The sequence below is a fragment of the Trachemys scripta genome, chromosome 7 (assembly GCF_013100865.1).
Source record: "Trachemys scripta elegans isolate TJP31775 chromosome 7, CAS_Tse_1.0, whole genome shotgun sequence".
NCBI lineage: Eukaryota > Metazoa > Chordata > Testudines > Emydidae > Trachemys > Trachemys scripta.
The window spans coordinates 22159710-22182665 of NC_048304.1; the positions used below are offsets into that span (position 1 = coordinate 22159710).

Sequence of the window (22956 nt, forward strand, 5' to 3'; positions counted from 1 at the left end):
AAGGCCCCAGCCCAACACACACTGGCCAAGTCTTGTAGCCATTAGCAAATTACCCAGGGTAAATTGACCAGTTTATTGACCCATCAAATAAAGAGTTATTAAACAGCCGGAAATAAAATGCAGCCTGGACTGAGCCTGCTACAATCCTTCTGGGCTCTGTGCAATAAAAGCCATTGCAGATAAAGAGAATGGTTCTGTCACAAACACACACGCGCCTTTACCCATTGCCCCCCAGTGTCTTTCCTGCTCAGGGCAGGGATCTCTCCTCCCCTAGAGCACGCAGTCCCCACTGCTGCTGCAGGCAGCTCCTATGCACACAGACACAGCTTGTCCCCCACCCCAGCCAGCTCTCTATCCCACCAGCTCTCCCATGCAGAGAGATGTTCGCCACCATTCCCTACCACGCCCAGCCAGCTCCTTCCACCCAGCTCTCCCTCTCTCTGTCAAGCCCTGCTCTCCCCCACACGCACTCAGCTCCTCCAAGCTCTCCTGTCTCCTCCAAACCCAACTCCATCCTTCCTGCTCCCGCCAGCAGGCTCACAGTGTCCATCCATTCTCAGGGCCAGCTCCCCCAGCAAAGCTTTCTCCTCCTCCGTGCCCAACAGGCCTGCTTCCCACACCTGCCACTGGGAAGCTGGGTGGGCAGGCCAGTCTCCTACCCTGTAAGGAGAGCTGCCTAGCAGCAAAGATGGCAGAAGGGAGTCAGTATAGCCAGAGGAGAGGCAGATAAAAGTGTTGCTACCCCGACTGGCTCAGACTGAGCTAAGGCTACAAGCACAATACCCCTCTGCCTTCAGCGTGACAGCTGATGGCCAGCAGGGACCAGGTGGGTCTCCTCTTTGAATCCTTCCCCTGGCTTCCCATCTTCCATTACATCAAATTCAAGCTTCTCCTCCTAACCTATAAGCCAGTCCCTCCTTAGGTATCTGTCTTTGTCTCTTTCTGTGTCACCCCCCCACCCTCTCCACTCTGCCAGTGACGCCATCCTCAGTGCCCAGTGTGTCTGCTTCTCCCACAAGCCTCTCTGAACCTTCTTCTATGCCATATGGAATGCCCTCCCCAAGCTGGTCCACAAGACCCCTCCCCTTTAGAGCATCAAGTACAGGCCACTCCCAGCAGCAGAAGGGTGCCAGACTAGAGAGACCCCAATGGCCTGTCCCTGTGTATTAATCATCTTGTTTGGAGATACTGTAAAGTACCACTAATGACCCCACATCCAATAAGCATCCCTCTCGCCCCCCTCCAGCTTAAACAACCACGTTAACTAGAGATTGAATAGAATCATTGCAGAAACCTTCAGCCTCAGCATACTTTAAAGATGCACCCTTACTAGACAATCGGTTTTTGCTGGTCCACTGAGCAGTTGTTTAAAGCAGTTTCCCTGGTGTATTGGCTTCCTGATCATCTGGTGCGCACGAATGAGTGGAAACCTCTGTAGGGTTTTGTGGGTGCCAGGGTGTCACCACAGCAGCAACATTTTCACCACATCCTTACTGAGAAGGATGCACTAGGGTCATTGTGAACATTGCACTGTTATGTTCTGGTCACATCCCTTCCACATTCCTGACCAGCATTTCAGGGTAACCAGAGAACTCATCACAGATTTCACTCTCAGGCCAGTGCACTCCAGGAGTTTAGGGAGTGCTATTTGGATACCTGTGCGGTGCAGATATAATCAATAATGCTCAGTTATATAACTCACTGTCAAGGCTGGGAGCTTTGATTTGCGGAGCCCCCACTAACCGCAGGCCCGTGTCTGGATCGCTATGTTTTCAGGACACACAGAGAGCTCAGCACTGTATGCTTTTTAATTTTCTTCTTATTGCATTTTAAACATTTGTTCAATAATAAAAAAAACATCACGGAGATTAAACCTTCACCCACTGCCTGGCAGTGGTAAATGGAACAGATTAGATTAGAGGTAAATGACTCTGTGCAAGAGGGTTCACTGAAGTCTTTCAGATTGTGGCTGTCTAACACTGAGGTAAACTACTGCTTTTATCCACCCAGCACACCAGGGAAGAGGATGGGGTAGAAAGTCCTGCTCCCACCACCAAGTTCAAGGATGTGTGAGTCAAAATGTCCCACACATCCTGACCCACCCTAAAAGGAGCCAGTGGTCTGCATTCTTAGACCCCACCACGTCACAGACAGCTCAATATCCTGGATGCTGTTCTGTCTGCGTCACAGAGCTCCCCCAGCCCAAGTGTTGGGATAACTGCCCAGGCTTAGTCCTGAGACAGCTGCTGCCTTTTATCGGCTAAAATCCTGCATTCCATTTTCAAATAGCTGGACAAGTCAGGGAGGCTCCCAGTTCCAAAGCACCCATCAGACATGAAGAGTGAAGCCCACTTTGAATGAAAGATATCAGGACAGGAGAAAACCAACTCGGGTCCCTCCATCAGGACGTTCCTAAAGGGGACTCTGTAAGGAAACCACCTGCTCTAGGAACATCGGAATTGCCCAACTGGGTCCGATCAATGGGCTAATGGGGCATCCTGTCTCGGACAGGGACCACTACAAAATGATTTAGAGGAAGATGCAAGAAGCCCCATGATGGACAATTATAATACAGTAACATGGAGGAAGCTTCTCCCCAGCCTGAGACAGCTAGTGGATGACTTCTCTCCTGTGACAGGAGATATCCCTTATATATTTCTATCCTAGCTAGTGTAAACTCCAAGTGATATTCGTATTATTCCCTTAAAACTCTCTCTTGCTGTGATGCCTACAAAAAACTTGGCAGTAATTAGACCATTGTTGAGCTGATACCGATCCTGCTGATCAATATTGTCTCACCGTTTCCTTGCATTCTCCCTTCTGTCTGTATCCATCTGTTGTCTTCTACTTAGATTGTGAGCTCTTTGCCGCAAGGGCTGCCTTTTTGTTCTTCATTCGTACAGCACCTAGCACAATGGGGTGCTGGTCCACGACTGAGGCACCTGGTTGCTACGATCACACACATAAATACTAAATGTTTTACCCTCATCTCAGCCCCACATCTCTGCTTCATTGGTCTGGCCTTCAGTTCTCTCTCCCTTTTGCCACAGGCATTTCCACCTGTCTCCCACACTAGTCAGCCCTGATATAATTCCACCAGCTTCAGTGGAGTTGAACCAGGGGGCACGAATTGGAGCCCACTGGGACTATTTGCTTTGATGTTCTGTCTTGACAACTTGTTCCATCTGTTTCCTGCTCTCGAGTGAAGTTCTGCTTGAATTCCCTGCTTGCTCTTAATTTCTTCATCTCGAGATTGTGTCCTCCAGATCCCCCCTCCCACACTCACTATTGTAACAACACTTCATCAACACCTGGACTGGTGCAGTCACTTTTAGCAGGGTTATTTCCAGGCCTTCTCTCCCATAATGAGCCTTCATAACAAGCTTTCCTCATTAGGCAAGAGAAGTCTTGCACAGGGAGTTATGCTGGCTGCTTCAAATCACACCCTTTCCATGACAACAGTAGCACCCCATCTCTCCCAAAGTTTGGTGGCATTTGGACCCAGGATGTGAATCTAGCCAGGTCTAGGTAAAGAGGCCATCTGCAAAGTTTGGATCGAGATATTAATGTCCATGAAGTTTGGGGGTGTTCAGAAACTTGGGTTTTGGTTGGGACCCATCTGCAGCGGTGACTGGAGTGGAAACCATTGCCATCTAACACCTGTTGGGCTCCTCCTGGTGAAATGCATCTGTGGGGTTCAGATAGGGTCCAGCGGACAAGTTTCCATATTGCAACAAGCCACAAAACCAGCACCACAATGAGCCCTTTGTTGGCAGCCCCAGCAGAAAAAGCAAAGACCACAGAGAACGAACCTCCTTCTGAATCCTATAAATTGTCCTTCCCAAAAGAGCTGCGGAATGCCTGCTGGAGGCAATTCCTGTGGGGGGAGCATGCACAGCTATTATCCATAAATAAAGAGAGGGAACTTGTTTCCTGTGCTCCCAGGCTGGTACCTTTTTCCTTCAAGAAATTTACTGGAGGAGAAAAACAGAATACTGGGGGGATGTCAAGGCTACTTTCCCCCAATCTTTTAAATGGAACAGTCCAGCTGTGGAAATGGAACAACCCAAGAATGAAGAGGCTCCATGGGCAGCAATGTTCAGCAATCTGGTTAGCTGAGCATCCACAGACATGTTGCAATCTTCCTTAGTGATTGTCTCCAGGAGACTTTGTCTGCAGGGTGTTATCCTGCCCCAGCTGGCATGAGTGAAACAGAATCTGATCCCCTCATGTCTAAGTGCCCTCAGCACACTGTCCACTGACCACATCGCAATGCAATGGCTTCAAAGGGCTCTGGCAGGCACCAGCTTGCTGGACCCAATCCTCCTGCAGATGAAACGAGAGGAAAGGACACCTCAGAGAACAGCATCACCATGTTATGTGGCCTCCAAGAGAGAAGAGCTAGACAGCAAAGGCATTCTTGACTTTCTGTGGCTCAGAGAGACATCCAAGCCTCAAGAGGGTGCAGAAGTCCATTTGGTAAGGGGTTCTGTATGAACTAGCGAAGAGAGAGAGCATGGCACTGGAGTTACACCAGGGCTCTATAGGGCCAAGCCCCAGACATTCAAGACAGGACCCTCCACTGAGCCTCTCCTGCTGGGAGATCAGTCTATGTGAAAGGGCCCCAGTGGCTGGAGAAGGAGCCGGAACGGAGGAGCAGAGCTGAGAACCCAGCTCTGGCAATACACTACCATAGCACATTTCCCTAACGTACAATTGTGTTGTGTGTTTTTTGTTAAGGTGCCCAGGGGCTCTGGGACATCAGGTGCCAAGAGGTTTTAAAGAATTTATTAAAATTATTTCAGAGGCATATAAAAATCAAGAGTTGATGGGAGCTGAGACTAGATGAGAGCCCAAGGCCCACTGCAGTCTGGCACCTGGGCAGGACCATGATATCCGCTGCTTTTGCAAAGTGTGAACGGCTGTGAAAGGAACACCTGAGCTGAGAGAAGCCTGAGGATGCAGGTCCCCCAGGCAATCAAACCAGAGCAGCATGAACAACATGCACATGGGCCAGTTCCCCTGCTCTCTTCTCCTCCGGGAACTGAGCAGGATGCGGTGATGAATGGCCTGACCCTGCAGGGTGCTGAGGACTTTCTACAGGGTAGAATGTGCCCTCAGCGCCCACTGACTTCCATCCAGCAGGGGCCCTCGGAACCTTGAAGAATCAGGCGTCCAGGCTTCCCCTACTTGTTTGAGGCTTGCTCCAGGTGTAGTTTGGGGACTGGATGGCTCAGTGCACTGATGGATTTATTTAGACTGCACCAAAGTCCCTCTCCCCAGTGGCACAGGCACTGTTACAAATGTTCCTAACAGACACAGGCCAAGGATAAAACCCCAAAGAATCCACAGCAACTGCACATGGAGCTGCCTTTGCTAAATCAGCCAGCAAGAGAGAGAGAATACGCTCCCAAATCACACAGCCTCTCTGTACCTCTCCATCCAGCTTCTCTGGAAAAGCCAGACTGGCAATGGAACATGGATCTTTCCCCCTTCTAGGTCACTGCTGTGAATCTGACCCAGGTCCATAGTGACTGAAGCTCATTCCCCTCTGATGGCTGCTTGGTGGTGCAGGGTCTACCTCAAAACTGGCACTCATTCAGCTCCCTTGCTTACATCCACTGTTGAAAGGCCATGGAGATGGTTCTTTTCTCTACGTGTCAGGGTCAAGGCGCACAGGTAGGAAGCAGTGCATGGGGGAACCTCATGAGTTTCACGGTTTGGAGCAAGGACTTCAATCTCCAGGCAGCCAATGCAGCACCAGCATGAAATTCGCAATATCTTGAATGAGGATCTCCTCTTATAAGGCTTCGACCCAGCAGGAAACCCAGAGAGTCCCCGAAACTCAGATGGAGTCCTTGCTGTTTGGAGGGGCCAAGTGAAGTCTGATGTGATGCCAAAGAAAAGCCTTTCTCCTTGGGTGCTGCTCAACCCGATGCCCTCATTGTATGTCATCCCACCTGAGCGCCGCTCCACCAGCTCCACTGCTTGCTTGCTCTTGTTCCTCCTCCCACGCTCAGGGCCCACTCTGACAGGTGCTGCACCCACAAATCTCCCACTGACCCCACTGGGACTTAGACACCCTCTCCCTCCCCTGAGGTCTCTGCCTTCCATTACAACTTTGAGGGCCAGATCCAGAGACATGGTGGAGCCAGCATCTGGCTGAAGTCAGTGGAGTGATGATGATTTACACCTGCTGAGGTGCCAGCCCTCGGTCTTGGCAATTTAAATCTCATGCTCTTCCTCTTTTCCACCACGCCTGTTACCCCAGTAATAACAGGAGCCTCCCCAGCTATGTGCAGCCCCAGTTGGACAGTTGTACTAGGTGCAGCACTGGATGTCAACATAGGAACTCCCCTCCCGCATCCTGAAAGCATGACCTTTCACCTCGCGCTCACGCTGGAAAGCCCTGCGCTGCGTGGAGAAAGAGCTCCAGGTCCAGCAAGCAGGTCGTGAGTGTTCACAGCTGATCTGCTTCACCACTAACAGTCGTAACACCCTGCACCGCATTGCTGCCTTCCACTGCTGAGCTGCAGCTCTGGTGACCCGCATGGAAGGGATAACAACTCTTGGTGGAGCACAGAGAATATGGACCATTAACATTACACTGGGGGAAAAGGGGGAGTTTGAGGACAGTGGGAGCCTGGAGTTTCCCCAACTTTTCCCTGTTGCACAACATATCTTCCCATTGGCACATCAGCTGCATCCTAGTAGATGAGACCTAGAGAGGGCCTGATCCGGGCAGTCCCTGAGCTGGCTGGAGGAGGCGCCGTTGCACTGTGTGGTCGCACCCTTCTCCAGACATCTGATACTGGGAGGACAACAAGACTGCAAGAGACAGGTCATGCTGTACGGTGGACTACCAAAGGACATGCTCCCTGCAGGCTCAAGAGCTGCAAGGTCTGACCGGTGCCGGCTCTGTTTAAAGATAGTCCAACCAGAAATCTAGACTTAGCCGACAGCTCGTTTCCTCCGTCCCCTGGTTTTGCTTTGCCCAGCTTAATTCCCACAGCGCCCCCTTTTGTTGTAGCGACAGCAATATCCAACATGGCAGGTCAACCAGGTCAGCTGCCAGGCTTGACTATGGCAGCCGTAGGCAGCCAGCAGGGCCTGCTCCCATTCCAGCGAGTGAATTGGCTGCAGTGGTCACTGGGGAGCTGGGAAAGCAGTCACAGGAGCTCCTGCCAAGGCCAGGGCAGCCCACAGCTGCTGGAGCTCCGCGGTCACAAGACCAGGCCCACGTGGGGCCGGGCAGAAGATTAAGGGAGAAGGCAGACAGCGAGGGAGGATCTTCCACCAAGAGCAGTGGATGGTGTTTCTTGATAACTGAATTAGGGAGCATGCACATCGATCAGCTGGCAGGCTGACGGGTCTTTAAAGGAGCTGCTGGGCACGGCGGCCCAACCCCCATATGCTGTCTGCTAAGGCGCACTGACCCTTGCTGCTCCAGACCTCCTTCCCCGCCCCCTCTCTATCCCTGCAGTTGTGAGCTCAGAAAGCCCCTCAATGGGATTTAAGCAGACAAGTCTCTGGCTCTCAGCACAGGGCTGGGCTCCCTTCTGACGTGACCCGAAGGATGCTGGCAGCCAGTGATTTAGTTGGTGTCACTGTGGCAGGACAGGTTCCCATGCACTGGCCTGTGGTCAGTCTCCAGCTCGCTCAGCGTCCCACAGCCCTATGGCATGAGAGCTGCCGCTAAGCGTTCCCCGGGCACAGGAGACAGAGAAATAGCAGGGGCTCCAGTCATGCTACCAGCCCACTCCTCGCCACCTACAATCTCTCGCTGGGCCAAGCCATCTCCTCCCTCTGATCACTGCTAACACTCCCCTGCTGCTCTGAAAGGGCCAGCGGATGCCAGCCTGCAGCTCTCCCTCATACCTCCTACGGGAGCTACAGTGCACGTGCCCAGGGCTTTGGCCCTTTTTCTTTGGCACCACCGTTTTGGAGATGCCCAGGATGCTCCTGCGGTCTGTCCTGCTCTCAGACCCCTGCTACTGGCACAGCCCCTCCCGTCCTGTGATCGACTCCAACTGCTGGCGCACACGTTAACCAGCTGAGCCCCACCGCACCCTGGGGGTGCAGGCACAGAGAGGCTGAGCGACTTGTCCAGGTTCACACACAACAAGTCGGGGCAGAGCCTCAGACAGAACCCAGGAGTTCTGCTTACCCGGCCCTGTTCTAACCACTAAACTACCCTGCCTCGCTTCAGATGTTGAGGCATGATATGCTGCTCCAGAGGCTGGTGCTCCTGCAGTCAGTGGCGGATTAGCCAATGGGCCCACAGCCAATTGGGGGACCCCGGAAAAACAGGCACCCCGCCCTCAGCAGACAAGTGCCAGGGTAGGGCGGGGCAAGCCCCAGCGCCCCGCTCTACTCCCTGGCAGCAGCACCGGGTTGGGGAAGCGGGGCAAACCCCCACGCTCCGACTCTGATCCCTGGCAGAAGCGCCAGGCAGGCAGGGCGGGGGAAGCCCCCATGCCCCAACCATGCTCCCCAGCAGCACTGCCGGGCAGGCAGGGCAGGGGAAGTCCCGTGTCCCAATCCTGCTCCCTGGCAGAAGCACTGGGCGGGCAGGGCAAGAGGAGGCCTAGCACCCCAACCCTGGTCCCCTGCAGAAGCGTGGGGCGTTGGGGGAAGCCCGAGTGCTTAGACTTCCACTGCAACCCCAGGACTAGAGGAGTTCTGGCTCCCTGCCGCAGCCTCAGGGCTAGGGAAGCTTTCACTGCTCACTGCAGCCCTGGGGCCCTGGCGGGGGGAACAAAGCTTCTCCGGTCTTGGGGCCACAGTGAGGGGGTGGCAGAAAGGAGCAAACGGGGGCCGCTGTGGGGGGAGGGGGGGAATGGGGTGGGACAGTGGGTGGAACAGGGGCGGAGCCACGGGAGAAGGGGCAGAACAATGTGGGGCCGTGGGCAGGACCTCAGGCAGAAGGTGTGGGGAGGGGGCCCCCACTTGCTCTGGCCCAGGGCCCCACAAAACTTTAATCCTCCTCTGAGCTGCAGTAGTGCCTGGCTTGTTCTAGTGATTTCCCACAGCACCCGTCCTCTTCCTAAGGCATGACTCAGCCAGGAGCCCAGACGCTGTCCCCTCCAAGGGTCCCACTGAGCCACCACTGAGCCTAGAGACAGTGCAACTTGCATGCACCATTGTCCCCAGCCAGAATGGAGGAGTGGGGCTGCCTGCTGGGCCGGTGCAGACAGAGGCAGCTGCTTGGAAGCCCCTGCTTCAGCGGACCAGCTAGGTGCTGACATTTCCAATGCAAACACAGTCAGAGCAAAGCTGCCTTACTCCACCCTAGACAAACAGTCATGTGTATGCATTATTGAGGTAACTTACACGGAAGGGCTGGCTTGGGGCTGGAATCATCTCTGCCATGTTCGCTAATGAAGCGTCTTGGCTGGCTTCCTTGGCACAGACGCTGGCACCTGTAACTCCAAGGAGAAGGGGGCTGGGAGATCCTCCCAACACATACCCTGACTATGGCAATCACCTGCTCCCGCTGCTGTCCCCCTCATCCGCCCTTCCCCCGCACTCCCAGCAGCCCCGTCTAAAGTCAGGGCCAGCTCCCGAGAAGGGCTGACCATCTGCAACCCCCGCTCTGTTGGGGCATCCAGCCCTCCCGGGATCTGGCCCTCAGGCTGTAAGCTCTCTGGGGCAAGGACACCGCCTCGGTTCTTGACCAGATCCCAATGCCCAATAAATGATAATAAGTCTGACGGATACGATAACAACAATCATGAGTTGAAACTAGGGCTGTCGATTAGTCGCAGTTAACTCATGAGATTAACTCAAAAAAATTAATCGCGATTAATTGCACTGTTAAACAATAGAATACCAATTGAAATTTATTAAATATTTTGGGATGTTTTTCTACATTTTCAAATATATTGATTTCTATTACTACACAGAATACAAAGTGTACAGTGCTAACTTTATATTATTTTTATTACAAATATTTGCACAGTAAAAATAATAAACAAAAGAAATAGTATTTTTCAATTCACCTCATACCAGTACTGTAGTGCAATCTCTTTATCATGAAAGTGAAACTTACAAATGTAGATTTTTTTGTTTGTTACATAACTGCACTCAAAAACAAAACAATGTAAAACTTTAGCGTCTACAAGTCCACTAAGTCCTACTTCTTGTTCAGCCAATTGCCAAGAAAAACAAGTTTATTTACATTTACAGGCGATAATGCTGCCTGCTTCTTATTTACAATGTCACCAGAAAGTGAGAACAGGCGTTCGGATGGCACTTTTGTAGCTGGCGTTGCAAGGTATTTACGTGCCAGATATGCTAAACATTCATATGCCCCTTCATGCTTCGGCCACCATTACAGAGGATATACTTCCATGCTCATGATGCTCGTTAAAAAAATAGTGTGTTAATTAAATTTGTGACTGAACTCCTTGAGGGAGAATTGTATGGCTCCTGTTCTGTTTTACCCACACTCTGCCATATATTTCATGTTATAGCAGTCTCGGATGATGACTCAGCACATGTTCGTTTTAAGAACACTTTCACAGCAGATTTGACAAAATGCAAAGAAGGTACCAATGTGAGATTTCTAAAAATAACTTCAGCACTCAACCCAAGGTTTAAGAATCTGAAGTGCCTTCCAAAATCTGAGTGGAACAAGGTGTGGAACATGCTTTCAGAAGTCTTAAAAGAGCAACACTCCGATGCGAAAACTACAGAACCCAAAACCAAAAAAAAGGAAATCAACCTTTTGCTGGCCGCATCTGACTCAGATGATGAAAATGAACAAAGTCGGTCCACTCTGCTTTGAATCGTTATCGAGCAAAACCCGTCATCAGCATGGACACCTGTCTGCTGGAATGTTGGTTGAAGCATGAAGGGACATATGAATCTTTAGCGCATCTGGCACATAAATATCTTGCGATGCCAGCTACAACAGTGCCATGCAGGTGAAACTGTAAACAAGAAGTGGGCAGCATTATCTCCTGTAACTGTAAACAAACTTGTTTGTCTGAGTGATTGGCTGAAGTAGGACTGAGTGGACTTGTAGGCTCTAAAGTTTTACATTGTTTTATTTCTGAATGCAGGTTTTTTTTTTGTACATAATTCTACATTTCATAGAATCATAGAATATCAGGGTTGGAAGGGACCTCAGGAGATCATCTAGTCCAACCCCCTGCTCAAAGCAGGGCCAATCCCCAGACAGATTTTTTTACCCCAGTTCCCTAAATGGCCCTCTCAAGGATTGAACTCACAACCCTGGGTTTAGCAGGCCAATGCTCAAACCACTGAGCTATCTCTCCCCACATGTAAGTTCAACTTTCATGATAAAGAGATTGCACTACAGTACTTGTATTAGATGAACCGAAAAACACTATTTTTTTTTGTTTTTTACTGTGAAAATACTTGTAATCAAAATAAATATAAAGTGAGCACTGTACACTTTGTATTCTGTGTTGTAATAGAAATCAATATATTTGAAAATGTAGAAAACATCCAAAAATATTTAAATAAATAGTATTCTGTTATTAAGAGCATGATTAATCACGATCAGTTTTTTTAAATCTCTTGACAGCCCTAGTCGAAACCTCTGTAGGATCTAAAGCCACATCCGCACACAGACACGGTTAGCGGAGGGGCCAGGGATGGAACGGCCCATGGACGCTGAGCCCCTTGCCCGGTCTCTTCAGGATGGAGGTCAGGCAACAAGGTGGGGGGAGGGGAGAAGCTTGCCCTACTGAGCCAGTTGAGTGGATGGACAGGGGCCTCTATCCAATCAGCCAGCCCACACCAGCACCACATGACAAAGGAAATTTACCCAAGCCCATGGACCTGCTGCAGAGATCCAGAGATCTGCTTCCCAGGCAGCAGCTAGGTATGAAGAGAGTCTCACTCTCCCCGGTAGGTGCCCACCTCTGTACCCTCACTTCCCACTGGCCCCTGCCCTGCTGTAAACTCAATCGTTCTCTATCGACCCACGAGGCGTGGGATGCAGGCAGGGCAATAACCACGCACAGCAGAATGCACAGCTGTTCTTGCAGCAGCTGGATGGGACTCACTAGAAGGTGCTTCGCTGGCAGCTGGACAGCTGAGAGCCAGTAATTTGGTTTCCTGGTCCCAGCTGTTGTAAGGCTGATTAGGAGGGAGGGAACGTGTGTGTGCGTTGGCAGCGGGGGCTCTGGGGGAGCGAGAAGGGGGCTGCTATTAGGCCGGAAAGAAAAGCCTTTAATGAGGCCTGATGTCTGCTGATCCTGCAGCCTGCATGGATGCCATCCAACCTCACAATAGTTACCCACTTAAACAAAACAGCGCCAAAGGCGCTGAGCTGGGAAAAGAACACATTTTCCTGTGTAGCAAACTGTGAAGTACGATCAGGAATACACAGCAAAACCCTCAGAAACCAATTACTGCTCGCGAGAGCCACACTGCTAAAAATACACCACCTTTCTGCTCTAGCAAAGGTGAGGAAGTGCTGAGCCAGCACAAAGCTCCCCCAAAGCGCAGCACAAGGGATGGCATCTCCCCAGGAAACGCTCCCTCCCACGGGCCAGAGCACACTGTGGCTTAGCACACTGGTCCTTTCCTGCCGGAGACCTAGGCTCCAGGCTCAAGGCTGGTTCATAAGTATGATGGATGTGGCAAGTCTCCTCTAAGTGCCTTGCCTGGATGATACTGGTTTGCACCATGAAACCGCTATCCCAGTGATGAGGGGAATCTGCAGTGTCTGGTCATCCCAGACCAATCAAGTGATCTCAAGCTAACACAAATGTCAGGATGCAGTGAGTTTGGACCTCGGGGGCTTTGGGGCAAAGGTTCATGGGATGGGTTAGAGTCGGACATGCATATTGTTTGGGTAGCTTCACCACCTTTGCTTCATGCTCTCATGTCAAAAGTCGATACTCAACAGATCACACCCCGCTGGAAAAGGCACCGGGCTGCCCAATGGGAAGATTTTGGGACAAATTTGCAGGGAGTCTGAAAATGGCCTCTGACATTGCACCTGCCCACAAAAAGCCACAGCTGGGTGCACTGTGGGTGAAATCCTGTCCCCGCTGATGTCAACAGCAAAACTCCCACTGACGCCCGTGGCACCAGGATTCCAGCCTATATGGTTTCCCTTTGCATAGTGCTGCTTACTGTAGGGTCTGAGCCAAGCAAACATAGTTTGCCCATGCGAACACCTGACTCCCAGCTGTGCACACGTCAGCGGGGATTGCGTGCACACAGACGGGCTCCTGCACACACAGACGCACATGCAACATTTCAGGTGTGAGGTCACCTGTCAAAGATTGATTTTAGAAACTCAGCCCTTTGCCCCAGTTAACCAGACCCTGCGGGAGAGGTCAGAATGGCAGAACAAACTGTGGACCTATAAAGCCACTGTCTCACCGACGGAATCTGTGTGCTGGCATTATGACACGGTTACTCCCTCCCAGTGGCAAATCAGCTAGGCCATGGTCAGGGGATGGTTTTGGGGAAGGTTGTGGGGGGAGGGAAACCAAAGAGGCCTTCCCATGTCATTTGTCACCAGGTACAGAGCCAGGACGAGGCTGACGCCTGGGGCGTGGTTTTCACAGTGGATGCAAATGAGCTGAAATGTCTCCTGACTGGACACAGCTTTGCCCTCTCCCGCCATCAGTTTGCATCAGGTACGTTCTCCAATGAGCTCCCACTTCACAGAGGGAAGCTGGGGCAGGCGCCGCATCTGACGACAAGCACACACATGTGTGCGCAATAGTGTGTGTGCAGCTGGAGCGGGAGAGGATGAAGAGAAATGGGGGGGCGGGAGAGAGGGCATGGAATGAAACGGCAAAGCCAAGCCACACAAAGAAACAACCAGATTGTGGAAACATATGTCTGTGCACACTCACCACGGCTCTGAATGACATGCCGGTAATGCTGCCTGCTTCCACCGGTGCGAGGCAAATTCTGCCTGCGCTCACGTGCCATGTAAGCTGCAGTGTAACAAGATGTAGTGGCAATCAGTGGGTCTTTTAGACATTTAATTGTGGTGTTAGTAATTAGGGAATGTATCAGTCCCTCTGACAGATCCACGCTCAAGACTCCTGTGGCCATCTGCTCCCACAGAATGAGGCCCCCCGGAGTCCCAGACAGGCTGGCTGGCCTGTGGAGCAATGATTTATTGAGGGGGGCTGTAGACGGAGTTAACGTTTGCAGATTTGGTTTGCATTGCTCCCGGACGGTCTTACCCCCCTCCCCACCATGCTCACACCTGTTGTTCAGTTCAAGTTCCTCAGTCAGAGAGGCCCAGAGCTGGGAGTTTTCTTCTCCAAGTCCCATCCACTCCCAGGCTCAGGGAGAATGGGGAGCCAGGGCCTAACGTGGATTCTGTGATACTCCTAGCACCAGGGTCACAAACAACTGCAGTGTGAAGAGAAAGAAAGCGGGAGGGGAGAGAAAGAGCTGCAGGACCGGGGAGGGGGGCAGTCTGAGAATGGGGTGATGGAAGCCCTGGTCTTGCTGGCATCAGGGGAGATCCCACTGGGTGGCTGATTACTGTGGTACAGCAGGCACTGGTCAAGAAGCAGGGAGATAGAGACCAGATGAGTGTAAATTGATTCATGAGCTGAGGGGCTTTGTTGGTGAAAGGCTGGCGTCCGGGAGGGGGCAGTCAGAGATCAGAGGTTGGGAAGAGAGAGGACAATGCTGTGGACATAGGAGGAAAAAGGGGAGATGGCTGAGGTGATGCTGCTGTTGCTCCTTGCCTGTTTTGCAACTGAAGTGCTTGTTCATTTTCTTACCCACAGCCCCAAAAGCCTTGATGATGCAGAGGCTTCCTGTCCCCTGAACTGGCCCCACATGGGACGCAGAGCTAGGGAAGTACAAGGAAACCCTGCGCCAAACAGCCAGGACACAACAGGGTCTGGGGACTTCATGTAACCTAGTGTGGCTCCTCCTCCCAACTCTGGAAACTGACCAATCATGAAGCGGGCTGAAGCACTGCTAGCCCTCGGAGACTGGTTAGCTTGGACTGTGAATGGCACAAAAAGCCTTTTAACTGGAGGTCCCCAGTTTGGATCTGGCCCAGGGTGATAGTGACCCGAAGTCTTCACCACATGGTGGCTGCTCAGGCTGTTCCCTGCAGTTCCTAGGACACAAGTGTCCTCATCCCAGACCAGCCCCGGATACAGATTATCCACCTTGTTGGCAGGCTCAGCAAGGAGACAAGGGACTGAATGGGCCATGGAGACAGAATTCCCCTCTCAGTGCTGGAAGGGCAGAGCTGAGGGGTCTCGTCAAAGAGCACTGGGTGGTAAGGGGGAAGCTTACCCCAAGGTTCCAGGGCTGCCAAGCCAGAACCTAACTCAAACCCATGGCTGCACCTCAAGCTCTTCTCAAACAGCTCACGGATTCAGCTTGGAAATGACCTGGATGAATTGGAGGGGCTGGGGTAAAGAAAGCCTCTTCAGTTGGCCAGGGTTAACTACCCTTCCCTGGGGTGCACCTCCTCCCGGTCCAGGCTGAGTACCCATCCAGCAGCAGCTTTCATGGTAACATCCCTGAGAGGTGTTCAAGCAGGAACAACAATAAATCAAACCACCAGATCGATCTTAAGGGAGCAGGGCTTCCAAACCCAGCCAGACTGGGCACTCACACCACCCAGCAAGGAATGAGCGGGCACCAATTTTTCTCTAATGCTAAGAGCATCAAGCAGCATTGTCCTGCACCTATCCCATCTTGGGTGTGACTCTATGGGAGACCACATGGGTCAGTTCAGTTAGTTGCCTGGGGAAGAAAAAACCCAGGATATTGCCCTTCCTTCTGAATCAGAACTGAATGCCATGTCCCTGCACGGCAGGGTAGGGGCCGCTGCGTAGCTGGAGGCTCCCTCTTTCACATGAGACAACACAGGTCCTTACACACGCACGGCCATCAGAGATTTCACAGCACTTTTTGCAGGAGTCAAAGCGTTCACCCCCACATCCTGACTAGATTCCAGTGGGGTAAATTCCCCTCTGCATTTCCACAGGATTTTTCAGCATTGCACTGCACTGTTAAACAGCTGCCATGTTCCGCCCCAGAGGTGGCTGTATTTCATTGTTGCTCCATGCAGGTCAACTGTACATAGCCTGCAAAGCATTTTGGGGCTGTTCCCCCGGAAAGGCGCTAGAGGAGTGCAGAGTCATTACCATTGCTAGAGACTGCAACAGAATATTGCCCCCCTTTGATGGGAATTAACCATCTACCACAAATAGCCTGTCTGACGGAGCATGGCTGATAGGATTATTTATTGCCTCAAGCTAGGCACAGGTACCCAGTGGTGAAGCTGCCAACCAGCGAGCAGCTCTCTGCATCGATGTGTCCATAAATTACCCACTGAACCCATTAGGGAACCAGGAAGTTTAGGAGAGAGCCAACTTCAGAGGGGAGTGGAAGTGGAGCGCGTCCCTGCAAGTGGGCTGGGGCCAGGCAGCGCGCAATTAATCCTCGTTAATAATGTCGCAAACAGAAGCGCTCACATGGAGCACGAAGTGGAACAGATGCACTCACGTACCTCAGGAGCATCTTCTAGGGGCCCACTTCTCTACGTTCCCTCCCAGCCAGCTCCAACTTCTCTCGTTCTCTCTCAGTGAATCTTTCTTATTTTTTCTTTACTGCCGTTCTCCCTCTTTCTGGATTCCCTCCTTTCCTCTCTTTCATTGTGTATGTTTGTTTCATCCCTTCTCCCCCCCTCCCACTTTTCTTCTTTCTCCTCCCCCTCTGTCTTTCCTTTCCTTCGCTCTGATTTTTTCCTTTCCCTCCTCTCTTCCCTTCTCCTCTGTCTCCCCCCACATAGGTATTTCCCTAGGAAGATGCTCCTCATACTGTCAGCAAAATGTCAGCATCAATCAGCCAAGCTGGAAATCACTGGGGACTTCTAAACAAGTCTCCGCTGATGTTTGGAATTCCCGCCTGCCCCGGTGCAGGCTCTGATGGCTGGTGAAACCTGATGGCTCTCTTAAGCACGTTATTGTTTGAAACTGCACGATGTCCTTGAAATCCCAGAACCAAGACCAGGAAAGGAAAAGCAGTTTTGGGCACTTACCCAGCTGACACACAGAGAGAAACTCTGCCTCACCAAGGCCCGATATAAATATTCAACTCTTAAATGAATAATAAAATAATAACCACCTAGTGCAGTGCCATGATTAACAGGCCTGCTTGGTGACTTCACCTGTCGAAATAAGTTGATGGCAGCAATTTTCAGCAGGAATAATAGACAGAATTTGATGGAGCTTGAGTTCCCGACAATAGTCCCAGATCCAGAGATGCAGGGCCTCATTTTTCATTATACTATGGCCACCTGGTGCCATTCCGGCAGCATAATGGGTGCGTCCAGCCGACAGAACTGAACACTAGGGAAAACCCCATCAGGATGGCTCTGTGCCAGCCCCTTGTAGCCTTTGGCATAGGAGAGCATGGCCAGGGGAAGGTAGCACTGCTGCATTCTGGCTATTATCAGCTGCTTTGGGGGTCATCCCCCGTCTGCAAACCCTCCTGCATGTTAGTTGCATGGATTTAGTATGTCTGTCTTGTTCTCTGTAAACCAGAGGATTCTGCATGAAATCTCTGTCTGCATGACACGCCTGGGACCCTTTTTCTGAACACTTCGGCCAGATCCTCAGCTAGTGCAATCAACACAGCTCCACTGACTTCTCCAGCTGAGGATCTGGCCCAGTGAACCATCCACAGCCCGGGTGTCATTCCAAATTAAGCCAATGGGAGCTGTTTCCATTTATAATCTAGGCCAAATCTGGTGATGGTTCCAGCTAACCTGTTTTCTAAAGCTGTTTGGCCGACTGGGGTGAATGGGGTCAAATCATGTCAGAAGCACGTTTACAAAAGTCCCCTTACAGCCTGTGTATGGACTGAGGTTTGGTCCCAGTTTCAGCATAGATCTAACAGCCCTGTCCTGCTTGTCTAGCAAAACCCAGCTAACAAACCCTGTTTGGCTGCAACCCTCTTTAAAGCAGAGCTGGACCTAACACAGAACTCTGGACCTAAACATCCCTAAACTTCTGGGGAGGCGGGAGAGATCCAGAGTTGGACTTTACGGCTGGGCCCCTATTCAGTTTGAACATGATTCCTTAAGCCCATCTGGGCCTTGGCATGGATGGAGCCTTTTTTGTGAAGAGTTGGGCTGTTGCTGTTCCTTACTGCCCTCCTGAGATCACGGCTAATCTCCTTTTGGAGAGATCACAGCTGGTTGCTAAGGAAATTACTGTGATATCACAACAGGAGGATTATGATTTCAGGTGGGGAATAAGCAGCTGGAGCCAATGAATTCTTAAAGAGCCTCCCCTCCCACATCCCTGCACACGGCATGAGTAAATGCAGAGCAATGCAGAGGACAACTGATCCTAGAAGCAAAATCCCCACTAGCAGAACCTCTAGAGAGGCCTTCCTATACTCTCAGAGCCCTCCTTGTATAGGTTGTGCTCTCGTCAGCTCCCCTGAGCTATTGCTAAGCAGGGTCAGGTCTATACTCACATGGGAGCCCATCAAGGAAAAGCTTGGTAGCAGCAGGAAGTGGTGCTGGGGACTCAGCAGGATCCACTCTTCCCTCTGAGTCAGTACTGAACGAGTGCTCTAGCCTGGGGCTAGGGTTTGCCATCTTGCAAATGAGACATAAACCCAAGCGCCTGAGCATTGAACAGCTGAGGGCGTATCACAGCAGTAAGTGGCATTAGCCTGGCGCTCCTGGCCAAATTCCAGTTTGAGTCGTTACATCCTGCCTATCTAAAGCTTCCCCTGCAGTGTCCATCAGATACCGTGTCCTCCTGACCTTCTCTGCAAACTACTGCCGCATGTGGTGGAATAGCTCCACTGCAGGAATGGCCATGTTGCAAAGGGTGGGAGAAGTGACTGGTGTTGGCACAGCCTTTGCAGACCCAAGGCATAAAATGTGGATCTTCTTTCCCATGAGGCCACAGCAGAGCTGGAGGGATTTTGCCCTCATTATCTCCCAATGGGACCTGAGCAAACAGAGTGGTTAAAGCACTGGGCTGGGAGTCAGGAAATGTGGGTCCTAGGCCCAGCTCTGCCATTGACTCACTTGTGTGATTTTATCGAATCATAGAAATCACAGTGTAGGGCTGGAAGGGACCTCAAGAGGTCATCAAGTCCAGCTGCCTGCACTGAGGCAGGACTAAGTAAACCTAAACCATCCGTGAAAGGTGTTTGTCCAGCCTGTTCTTAAAACACCGCCAATGACTGACGTTCCACAACCTCCCTCGGAAGCCTGTTCCAGAATTTAACAAGCCTTAGGGTTAGAAAGATTTTCCTAATATCTAACCTAAATCTCCCTTGCTGCAGATTAAGCCCTTGGCCTACCTTCCATGGACACAGAGAACAATTGATTACAGTCCTCTTTATAACAGCCCTTAACATATTTGCAGGCTGTTATTAGATCCCCCTCAGTCTTTTCTCAAGACTAAACAGGTCCTGTTTTTCAAACCTTTCATCATAGATCAGGTGTTCTAAACCTTTTAGTAGTTTTGTTGCTCTCCTCTGGACTCTCTCCAATTTGTCCATGTCTTTCCTAAAGTATGGTGCTCAGAATTGGACAAGGGATTCCAGTCCCTTTACCAATCCCAAGTAGAGCAGAACAATTACCATCCGTGTCTTCCATATAACAGTCCTGTTAATACACCCCAGAATATGCCCCTTTTCACAACTGCATCACACTGCTGACTCATTTTCAATTTGGGATCCACCATAACCCTCAAATCCTTTTCAGCAATACTACCAGCTAGCCAGGTATTCCCCATTTTGTAGTTGTGCATTTGATTCTTCCTTTCCAAGTGAAGCACTCTGCTCTTATCTTTATTGAATTTCATCTTGTTGAATTCAGACCAATTCTCCAATTTGTCAAGGTCATTTTGAATTCTAATCCTGCCCTCCAAAGTGTTTGCAACTCCTCCCTGCTTGTTGTCATCTGCAAATTTCATAAGCATATTCTCCACTTCATTATCCAAGTGATTAATGAAAATATTGAACAGTACTGGACCCAGGACTGAGCCTGTGGGACTCCACTAGACACGCCCTCCCAGTCTGACAGCGAACCATTGCTAGCTATTCTGAGTATAGACTTTCAACCAACTGTGCGCTCACCTTATACAATAGAACCTGAAAGTTGTGAGTGCCTCGGGAATGAAGGTTGTTCGTAACTCTGAACAAAACTTCATGGTTACTCTTTCAAAAGTTTACAGCTGAACATTGACTTAATACAGCTTTGAAACATTATTATGCAGAAGAAAAATGCTGCTTCCCCTTAATTTTTTTTAGTAGTTTACATTTAACACAGTACAATACTGTATTTGCTTCTTTTTTTCTTTTTGGTCTCTGCTGCTGCATGAAGTGTGTGGTTGACCGGTCAATTCGTAACTCTGGTCTTTGTAACCCTGAGGTTCTACTGTAGTAATTTAATCTAGCCTGTGTTTCCCTAGTTTGTTAACGAGAATGTCAAGTGGGACTGTGCCAAAAGCCTTACTAAGATTAAGACAGATCTGATACTGACCTACTGCACAGGGGTGTTTTTAATCTATTGTAGGTACTATAGGGTCCCCATTACTGTAGTACAGGGGTCGGCAACGTTCAGCATGCAGCTCGCCGGGTAAGCACCCTGGCGGGCCAGGCCAGTTTTATTTACCTGCTGACGTGGCAGGTTCGGCCGATCGCGGCCCTCACTGGCCGCGGTTCACCGTCCCGGGCCAATGGGGGCGGTGAGAAGCTGCGGCCAGCACATCGCTCGCCCGCGCCGCTTCTCGCCGCTTCTCACCGCCCCCATTGGCCCGGGACAGCGAACCACAGCCAGTGGGGGCCGCGATCGGCCGAACCTGCCGCGTTAGCAGGGCAGGTAAATAAAACTGGCCCGGCCCGCCAGGGTGCTTACCCTGGCGAGCCGCGTGCCGAACATTGCCGACCCCTGCTGTAGTATCTGAGTGACTCACAGGATCTGGGCTGAGGTTCCTAAGACTCTCTGTTCTTTCTAGGCTCTGCTTCCCCACCACACCAGTGACCCTCTGTATTGAGCTCCAGTGCATCACTACTGCTGGCCTCCCGTTCACCAGTGCATGCTGGGACCCACTCTGGCGCTTGGGCCATCAGACTGGGCTCTGGAGCAGCTCCAGCCCAAGTAGGTTGGAGCACACGCAGTCCGATGGGAGGAGGCTGCTACAGGAGAGGGCAGAACTGGGTTAAACTGGTCCATCTGCCCCCTCGGCAGGCACCACAAAATCTGGGTGCGGATTCTAATACGCCAGCATTTGGCATGTTCCACTCCAGGGTTTGATTCAGGCCCATCAACTGCAAAGACCTGACCCAGAGAAAGCATTTATAAAATAGACAAATAAAATAGCACTTAACACTGCCATAGTTTGTTTCCTATGGGGACATCTCAAACCAATCAATGAAAGGTGCGTAAATACCTTTATCCCCATTGTACAGATGGGGAAACTTGGGCATGGAGAAAGAAAGTGACTCTTTCATCATCACCCAGCAAGTCAGTGGCAGAGATTCCCAATTCCCGGTCCCCTGCCCTAACCACTAGACTACACTCCTCTCCAGGGCTGAGACTAGAACCCAAGAGGCCCAGCTCTGAATCCAGTGGTGCCCTATCTAGACGATGCTCCCTTTCTAGAGCCAAAAACAGAAGCCAGGATTCCTTAATCCCATGCCCCCTGCTCTAACCACCCAACAACCTCGTCCTTCCGGAGCTGGAGATAAAACTCTTTCTCTCATGCCCTTCCCCCTTTCCAGTGCTCCACTGTGCACCAACCCCCAGTGCATTCTTCTGCAGAGCAGAGCCTGCAAAGGGTTAAGTTTGCAATTAGCAGCTACTTGGGAAGGCAGCACAACACTGAAGCAGGAGGAACTTTATTTTTTAATCTATTTAAAAAAAAAAAAGCCTGAGTGCAAGTCTGCTTTTAAATTCAAATGTGCAATATGGGCCAGTGCTTTGGAACCAGACTGAAGCAGCGGATTTGGGCAAGGAAACAAGGAATATTTTATTTCACTTTAGCTCAGTCCAACCCATCTTGATTTATACAGCACTTTGTGCGGAGAGAAAGAAACATTCTCTGAGGGCTTTGCAGCTTTAGTAATTAACCCTCCGCCTGCCACCCCATACAATGGGCAGATTACAACGGAAAGGCAGTAAAGATAGGCCAGGTTCTCTCCTCTGGCTCACTGGTTCCAATAGCATCAAATCAGTGAGGACTCGGAGTTGTGACTGTTATGTGTGGGGAGCCCCTTGGATCAAGGCTCAGCGAGGGGCCCTGTCTACACCAGAGTGACTACCTCATGTTAGCAATGGCGCAGCTGAACCAGTGCAAGTCATAATAATAATAGTGATAACACCTACCTCTGACATAGCCGGTGTATCCAGGGCCAAGCCAGGCTCAGCACCATTTCAGTCACCAACGTTACACCCTGTTCCGATCAGGATGCTTTATTGGTCACATCTGCATGGCACAGGCATGCACACAGCAGCACTCAGTGAGCTTCCAAAGTCCTGTCCCAGCCTGAACTGGGGTCAGGTCAAATCTAGGCTGGATTAACCAGGGCAGCCTCTTCTCTGGTTGTTCCAAAGTCCTGGTCAGGACTCCAAAGGGGATGTGCACAGTTACCTGCACGTTACCTGATGCGCTGTGTGAAAAGAGTTGGGAAGACTTGGGCCTGAACCCAGAGGGCTGGCATGCTCATGACTAACACCCCCTGCCCCCGAGGACACACTGGAAATCTTTGCAGTAGGGGCAAGAGCTAACCACTCTGGAGGTGCAGTGAACAATCCTGTGTGTGGATGTGCACGTGTGCATGCGTCCTCCAGGGCCAGGCTGGTCAGCATGTGGGGAAGCCCATACTACATGTGCTCTGCAGATCAACACAGGACTTCCGTCTCCAGAGGTGTCCGTCTGACACCTTTTACCAGCAGGAATTCACTTAAACCACCCAACCAACCACAACACCAGTTTT

General features: G+C 51.0%; 1 protein-coding gene across 1 annotated transcript in view; it reads right to left on the reverse strand.

The window, feature by feature from the left end:
- The window catches only part of PLXNA1 (plexin A1), a 327351-nt gene extending 304863 nt beyond the window's left edge, over window positions 1–22488 (reverse strand). Inside the window, exon 1 of the mRNA XM_034777199.1 lies at window positions 22346–22488. The gene's annotated coding sequence lies outside the window, so the exon portion shown is untranslated. The remainder of the gene's footprint in view (window positions 1–22345) is intronic.
- Between the last annotated feature and the right edge of the window lie 468 nt (window positions 22489–22956).